At 38.3% G+C, this 9,104-nt stretch overlaps 1 pseudogene; it reads right to left on the bottom strand.

The window, feature by feature from the left end:
• Positions 1–5,783: 5,783 nt before the first annotated feature.
• Positions 5,784–6,240, bottom strand: LOC149144387 (uncharacterized; annotated as a pseudogene).
• Positions 6,241–9,104: the final 2,864 nt, after the last annotated feature.

The following is a 9,104-nucleotide window of genomic DNA, read 5'->3' as shown; positions in this document are numbered from 1 at the left end:
CAACTCATAGTCAATATCCTTTTCCATTGCTCTTGATGGCTGTGATCCCTTGTGGTCGATGATGGGAGGGGTAAATGAAGATGAGTATGAAGAGATTTATAAATGAATAGAGTTTTAGGGAATGGTGAATGGGATAGTATGGTTTTTGGGGATAATGGAAGTGGGAAAATGGGAATAGGGAAAATGTATGAGGGGGATGGGGTTTGGGAAATCGATGAATGGGAATGGGGATTAGTTTAGGGAATGATGGTGAGGGTAGGGTAAGCAAGCAATGGAGTGATGATGAAAACTAGAGAACCCTAGAAACTAGGGTTTCAACTTCAAATATGCTAACAAACCAACTATAGCAAAGCAAACCCTAGTTCAAGTGATATGGTAATGGAACTTACTTGCAAGAATGTGGAATGAATGATTTTGAGAGAAATATGCAATTGTGGAGTTTGGTTGGGCAATCTGGAGCTTGACTGCACAGGTGCGCAACGCTCCACACAGGTGCACAACGCCGATCCTATCCAACGCCTATGTAAAATACACAGTGGAGAAGGCCCAGGTGCGCAGTGCCGGGATTAGGTGCATAGCGCCAGTTGATTTTTCTCCAAAAACACAGAAATCACCCTCTTTTTTCAATGAAACTTTCAAAATCACTTTTTCTCTCCTTTGGCACTTAAACTTCATAATAAAATGATCAATAAGGATGGGCTTTATATATCTCTTCACTTTTGATTTTTCATTCTTCAAAACCCACTTTATAATGTCTATTTGCTTTCTTGAAATACTTTGTTTTTCTGATATTTGACTTTTTGGCTTTTGACAGGTGGACTGATGCTTGATTTTTTGTCTTTTTGCAGTGGCATGTACTTGGCAAATGTCACCAAGTGACTAGGAGCAGCATAGAAATATTTATTACATATAGGATCAATAAAATTACATGAAATTACAAATAAATACAAATGCTTTGTTTTTCACCTCAAACTGGTTTTGAGGTGAAAAACTTATTAAATTTACAAATTATGATTTTAACACTTTCATGATGGTTATTGTCATCCTCATGTGTCTGCTGACTCTTATTGGTCAATGGTTACTGAAAATTTGACATGGTGAAACCCTAATACCTAAGACCTAATTGATGAAATAAAATGAAAATGAACCTGAACCTAATCATTGACTGAATTACATAGGAAAAGTGGTCAGCAGATAAGTATCATGAGGGAAAAATTTGAAATGTGACTACCATCCGTTGATCCAATGACCTAATGGGATGCAACTCATGAGGAATGGGACTCCTAATATGAATGCAAAAGAGTGAATTTTGATCACTGAGGGGAATGTGAAGACACTGACACTAACAGGTCTCACCCGAGGTAGTATGGGAGGGTGCTGGAACTAAGTTTCCGCACCCTAGGTATGTCTTGATGAGGTTTGGAAAGTTCGCAAACCGATCCTACACGCTGTGCTACCTCCATGCAGTCGTCTATTTAGAGTAACTACCTTCACGCGGCTTGGATGACAAGCACGAATGTTCTTTACCATTTCTGTGCTTAGTATTATTATAGATATTGAATTAAATTAAGTAGACCCAATACTTTCAGTTATCATTTAACATAAACAGACATGTGCACAATCATAAACCTTAAACAGATACATAAATCGAAATATAGAAACAAATACGCAATATTCCAAAACAAACTTATATTTATTAATGCCTTTTCCAGTGATAATCCACTTCTTACCCTGCACACATAGTTGTAGACTCTACTAGGCCTCTGCACACATAGCTACGGAGCCTTTATCTCCTACTACAACCCAAAACTAGGACTTACAGGCTCAGATCGAATACCGCATTAAGAAAACCATATCACTTCAGATTGGATCTCAAAAAAATGCCTTCTACACCTAGAGCCTTACTTTATTTATACATTCGGCTGACACATTCTATATTATATTACAATATTTTAGAGCGGACTACTCTTTGACTCGACTCATTACAACTCACACTCTGCGCACTTCGCGGAGCCTTTACAATACCAATACCTGAAATTGTCAACTTTTAAGCCCCAAAACCGTTACATAGGGGATTCGCTGCCCAACACCAGACCTTCCTAAAGCAGCGAGGTATGCTTCGCTATGGGCGACCAAGGATGCAGAGCAAGTTCGGGACAACAAGATCTTCTGGATCTTGATGGAAATGAATATCAGGATGGCCATCAATCGTAAGCCATGATTTTCACCACGGTATATGCTAACTTGCAGAGCTATGCTGATGTTAAAGTTGATTTCCATCGAATATAAATCAGGGTGCAGAAGGACCTTGCACAGAAGTGGTACGCTTTTCCATACCTGGCCACAGATGATGCCATCGTTGCGGTGCTTGATAAATGGCCAGCAGAGTGGTGCACTACCACGGACTTTGTGGTGGGTGGAAGTGAGTCCACCGCAGAGAAGAAAAAGGAAGAGGCCAAGCTAAAGATGGCGCAGCTGGTCGAAAAGAGAAAAAAGGAGGCTGTTGAGAAGGCACAGGCAGAACAGGAAGGAAAGGAGGCAGGAAAACAAAAAGGTGGCACAGAGCGGGGATTTGAAAAAGGCGCGTGATCACCTTCACCTGAGACCAAAGAGGGGGACACAGAGTAGCATGACGCGGAACCTCAAGAGACGTCCACCTGCATTAAGCACCCGAGAGAGCTGGAGAAGGGAGGGTCCAGAAAGAAATCCAAGGTGACCAAGACCTTGCTGGACCCTCTCACGTTGACGGAGGGCAAATTATATCACATCAGTGACATAGTCAGAAACGTCACCACGGAGGCCCTGCAGCAATTTGGAAAGCAGCAGCAGATCATACTAGGGGCCATCTAGACTGGGTTGCAGGAGTTGCAAACCCGCACATCGCAAGCTGGTATGATGTCTATAGCTTGGCTATTGGCACGTCAGAGGCTGCTGATATGCTGTGCATGAAGGCTTCAAGTGCGATAGTGCTTCTTGATGGAGCACTGACCATAGAAAATGAGGCTGACAAGCCCACTATCAGTGCCTTGAAGGGAGTTGGACTGAACCTGGTAGTGCTTCCGAGCGAAGCACTCCACCTCTTGCAAGATGGAGTAATTGTAGAGCTGAGGACCCATGAGCACTGTGCCCTTCAGGTGATCAATGAACATAGGATAAACAACGAATAGATGGCCCTACAGAGAAATGCTATCATCGTTGGTGAGGCCGAGGTGACCAACCAGAGCAAGAAGATCATCTAGGTCATGGAGGAGGCATGCAGAATAGTCCCAGAGTTGGCCATTCTGGAGGAGGACCCAGTCGAGTTTTGCATCCACAAATTGGCCACAGGGGTGCGTGATATTCGGATAGAGATGGTGTGGGTCCAGTTGGAGCTGAACCTACAGATCACAGAGCTCCAGTTGATGGCCCAACCTTCAACACCGCCAGAGGTAAAGGAAAACCGGGTGACCGCTGTCACAGAAGCAGTCACGACGGTGGAGAGTGTAGTAGCAGACTGCACACAATTGTTCGAACAATTGTTTGAGGTCCTAACCAGCTTGCAGGAGGACCCAAACATCCAGAGGCTAGAGACTGAAGCGCGCGAACTCTAACAATGCTATCATGAAGTTAAGGGCACAACATGAATTGTTGCACTGACACAGCAGTTAGCCAAGCTGCAGGAAGTTAAGTAGATGAAGGAATGGGTGGATGTAGAGCTACACAAGGAAGAAGTGCTAAAGGCACAATTAAAGCCTTGGCTGGAGGAATCTTATGCTATCATAGGAAACATCGAAGACAAGCTTGCGAATCTGCAAGTGATGCAACAAAAGCTTTAGGCTAACAGTGCAGGAGCGGTAACCGAGAAGATAGTTGAATATGCGAAGCAGGCAGTTGCTCAGTGCATGACTGAAGTTGTGGTCATCCAGTCTGAGCTGGACGGGCTTCGCGCAAGGATCTCTGCACCTACAGAGTGACTCGAGGGTGAATCATGACGTTTGTATTGGGGGCTTGTTGGGAGCGGGATCCCCCAAGGGCAGTTTTGGGGCTAAAAGCCCATGTTTAAGTCAATTTCTATAATATAATTCTAAAGACTCCTCATTTTGTGGTCGCAGAGCCCGAAGGTGTTGTGTCAAAAAGGGTAGTCCGCCCTTAGATTTGTAAAGTAAAGTCGGTTGTAATAGATCTACCCATGGTCTACGGACCGTGGGATTGTATAAAAAGAGTTAAGCTCTAGGGAGATAGAATAACACACGATGTAATGGAGGCATAGCTAGGAGGAAAGAATTCTAAGTCTCGGGTTGTAGCATAGGTAGAGGCTCTGTAGCTAAGTGCGCACGACGGACTGAGTTTGTAAATACTTGGAGATATTAATAAAGAAATATATTATGCAATTTTTGTGTCGTTATTCTATTATTGCATCTTGATATGTTATGTATGAATTTCCTTGATTATGCTTATGTGATGCCCGAATGAATACAATTACGTCGAATGACTGAACGCAATTATGAATATCTAGTTACGTGGTGTTAACTATAACTGCTTGATAAGATAAGCGAATCACTTAGATTAATTGGGGAATTTGTACGGCACGCTGCTCTAGCAGCGCGAAAGCATTTGAGTAGTTGGTTAGGGCTATGCGAAAATTGATTGTACCCTTTCGCTAAGGTATTAAAGGTTGGAATAGAGGGCTAGTTTGGTAAGCCCTAAAGCGAAGCAACCTCCATGAAGGCGGGAATAGAGTGAATCAAATGACATCACAACCATATCAGGGTGTGGAAATTTTGTTCCAGCATCTCCCCACACTGCTTCGGATGAGACTTCGGTGCGCACCCCACGGGCTGATGCTGAAAGGGCCAGTAGTGTAGGGATTTGTTTGGCTAATTAACGTTGAACCTGGGTCAGGCCCCCTCAAGCCAACAACTTGCCTCTGTCTCCTTGACCTTCTGCTTCTGTATGATGATTTTCCTTCTAATGTACCTGTGACTCTGGCTCCTGATGAAACTTCTTGTTGAGCTACTTGTAAAAGGATATCTATGCCTTCATGTGTTTTTTCTCCTTCCTTGTAGATGGCATTCTTTACTTTTTCTCCTTCCTTTTATCTATTTTTCTAAAAAGAACTTCCATCCATTTTCTTTAAAGTGTTGTTCTTTGTAGTATTCTTCACCTATCAGTGGAAATTTTTTGGCTTGGGCTATGTATTCCGGAGTGTTGGGAACAAAAATCTTGAACTTGAATGTTGATTTGAACCATTGATACCCTAGGAGAAATTTCTGAATTGAAATCTCAAATTTTGGACTAATATGCAAATTTTTAGTCACTAAAAATAAGGAAAAATTCCTGAAATTGTAATGCCAAATTTTTGAGCTGAGACACTATCTCTATTTTTGCTACTTGTGGAGAGAAAGCTTTGTTTTAATTCTTTGAAAACCCCTTTTGGAAAATACCCTAATTCTTCAATACCTCAGTTTTTTTTTTTTAATAATCTTCCTCAGAAATCATTTTTTAAATAATCTTTTTCAGAAATCAATTTTTAGAAAAATACCTCAGAAAATAATCTTCTGGTCACTACACTTCTCAGAAATCGAATCCTGGAAATGTAAATCAACCTACAAATACTCTGTCTTTGGGCAATTCGATTTATTTTTTCCTCAAGCTTGAACTTGCTAAACCATATATCAATTTCAAATAATACAAAATACATAGCATCAAAGCAAAGAGAAGACCTCATAGTTTTTTCCCCCATGAAACAATTTCAATCTTCACAACCAACCTAATAGCTAACGCAAATGAAATTACATTTTATCTTAACTTTCCTTTTTGTCACTGCTTGGTGAACTCGATTTCCGATTATTACTAGATGAGTCACCAGGGGGGTTTGTACTATCAATTCCCCCATGAGCTTTACTTAGAAATTTTACTCCACTGAGAGCACAAAAAACGTGACTGAAAACATAGGCAACAAATAAAAATCGTCACGTGCCACACTTGCTTTGTAGACAATCAAAAAAATGACCAAAGGTCCAAAAGGACTAAAAGTTGTAGGCCCAAGAACACAAGCAATAGCTCCAGCAAGACATAAATAGCTTCCAATAATTAAACCTAGTTCAAAATTTGTATTGTTTTTCCCTTTATCTTTTATCCTTTTCATAATGCCATCTAGCAATGATTCGGAACCAAACATAATGAGAAGCATATAAAATTGGGAAGCTCAGTGTCTCCATCCCCTAAAGGCCCACGTTGTTGGCTGCTATTCTCAAGCATCTCATCTTCTTCAGAGGATAATTGCCTCGCCTTCTTCATAGAATAATTGAAAACTACAATAATTATTCGGATCTGTAACAATCAATTACTTAAATGTAAACATGAAAGAACACTCTATTCTATTAAAAGATGAATAATTTATTTTGTCAGAACAAATTATTCTTATACAAAGATCATAAAAACATTTTAACAAATGTTTTTATTTCTCTCCAATCCCTTTGTTTGATCTCTGTTTTGTCAAAATCATTCTTTGTTTTGAAGAAAAACAAGTTCTTTGTCTCCTAAAAGAAATCACTGTGTAAAATCATTCATGAATTCATGCTCAGTTTTTTTCTCTTTGAAAATCCTTCACTGTGCATCATATTTTTCATAAAAACGTGCTCATGGTGCATGGAAATCATGTTATTGTGTATAAAAATATACCCATTATTTCATGCATGGAGAGATTTCGAATTTAATGAAGAATCGAATCTACATGGAGAGATTTTGAATTCTAATGAGGATACTTGATTTCTGAGTGATCTTATGATGACTTGAGTTAATCTTGCTTTGACACAATAAAAATGCAATTAAGACTCCTGTTGAATCATTTCCAAGGATTCGTTCTTCTCACAGGTGGCAGAATTGTTTGAATGAACACGCAGTTTATACTTGAAGGTGGCAACATTTTCCACTAATGACAGAGACCCAGTTTGTGACACCTCTTTAAAACAATTCTGAGTTCATTTATCCTCTAAATTCATTCAATAACTTAGCAAAATCCAGAATCAATCCTTACCTAATTCTCCTACGCAATCTGTGGGATTCAACTTAGCGTTAAATCTTCTTTCTAACTCCCTTATTTCTCCACAACTTCCTCCTTTTATTTCTACGTTGCCTTGCTTAGCTCTAGCTTTTTCTTCTTAGCATTTATTTTTGTGTTTTTTTTATATGGCTCCGGCTTCTTTCACACGGTATACAAGCTTGTCAAATCACCGTATCATATCATTCATGGTCGCCTTCATTAGTTCATATGCATGCCTTCATTATTTCGTATGCACACCTTTCCATTTGTTTTGATTTCGTTCCTTTGCATATATCATAGGCAAATATCATTTTTTTTATAATCATGCATTTTTTATATTGCGTGATTTATGTCATACAATATGGTTTGTCATTTCATTTTATCGCTTTTTTTTTTTTAAATGACCATAGGATAGGTCATTTTTAAAAATCAAATTAGTATTATTATGAAATTAACCTTTGTATAGTGTGTATAGATCAACAAAAAAATTTTGAAGGGGAGAAAGATTAAGTCCTTTATTTCCGATCAAAAATGTTTGTAAAATGTTTAGGATTAATGTAATGGTATATGGAATGATGAATATGAATGGGGTTAATGTAGGAAAGGATAATGGGTAGGAATTTTATAGGGATTATAATGAATGAAATATGATTATGATGGATAGAATAATGAGTATAGGTATGGTAGAGTAATGAATAAAATGAGTGTAGGTATGGATATAAATGGATATGATTATGATGAAGTTTATAGGATGTCAATGTAGAATGACAAGATGCATATCCAAGCTGAATTACTTTTAAACAATTTCGAGATAATTAAAAAAAAAAAAGAAATTTTAAGAGCAAAAATTTTACTTACTGTACTTTCCCTTTTGCAGCATAGCTTGATATTCATACTGATTTGATGATGAACTTTAATGGTTCATCCAAATTTGGCTCATGATGATGGTTTTTCAAAGATACATTCAGATGGAATATAGACAATTATAATTATTGCCTTGTACCTTTTGATATTATGTTATTTCATGTTCTTTCTTGGCATCTGCTATTGATTTAGGTTCCTTGAATGTTGATGTTGTTTAGGTCCCTTTTGCAATTTGTAAATGATTTTTAAGGTCCCTTCTGACATGTAATTCAAGTCCCTTCTACAATACAACTGCTCAAACTATTTGAATAGTTTTATTACAAACTTCCTCCTCGCTTATGTTAATACTTGTCCTCAAGTCTTGCATTTCTTGGAGGATTATTTCTACAAAATAAACTAATGAAAAAGGTACAAGAAATTTGGGAATTCATATTGGACAAACTAGTTGGTTTTCTTATATGAATTCGAGTTTCTATTGTACCAGTTTCTTGGATTTTCACAATCAAACTCCTTTTTTTTATCTTTTTTTTTTTTTATCCTTTTATTTTCTAGATGGAGGTGGGGTGTAATAGAGTAGGGAACTATGAAAATCTTATGAAAATAGGTTAGGTTGAAGTTATAATCTAGTAGTAAATGGATAGATAATAAGTCTGGACTTCAACATGCATGATCGCGAAGCTTAACATAAAATATGGGTGATGGATGAAATCTAATGAGCCCCATAAATGGGTAATTATATGGGCTCATTTTGCCTCCTAACATAGTTAAATCAACCATTATCTTAGCTTATTGCATGTTTTTTTATTATATTTATGCTTATGGAGTGAGTTGAGTTAGTTATGACACCATGAGGTCTAATATGTGTTTAATGCAGATTTTTGTTAAATTTTGAAGACAAAGTCAAAGATTCAATGGAAAATTGGCAGCAATAATTCGAAATGGACAAAGGAGAGGATTCATAGGAGGAATCCCCCTCATTTATTAATCCCCGCTTTGAATTACCCTTCATGCAACTTGGAGTATAAACAACCAAATCAATGCACTAGGAGGCAGCCAAGCAAGTGGAGGATAACTTATGTTTATCTCGAGTTTTGGGAGCCAAGCCTCCCTGATTTTAAGGAAGTTGTTGGGAGCTTCAGTTGTATAATTAGAGAGGCCCAGGGCCTCACAAGGGTTGAGTTTTTGTCATATTTTTGTTGTACTTTTGCTATTGTAA

Source organism: Pinus tabuliformis, chromosome X (assembly GCF_031772625.1).
Source record: "Pinus tabuliformis cultivar Carrire ecotype Pingquan chromosome X, CPIR1, whole genome shotgun sequence".
In the NCBI taxonomy this organism is placed as follows: Eukaryota; Viridiplantae; Streptophyta; class Pinopsida; order Pinales; family Pinaceae; genus Pinus; species Pinus tabuliformis.
The sequence above is the reverse complement of the archived record's forward strand: the minus strand, read 5'-3'. Positions and strand labels throughout refer to the sequence as shown.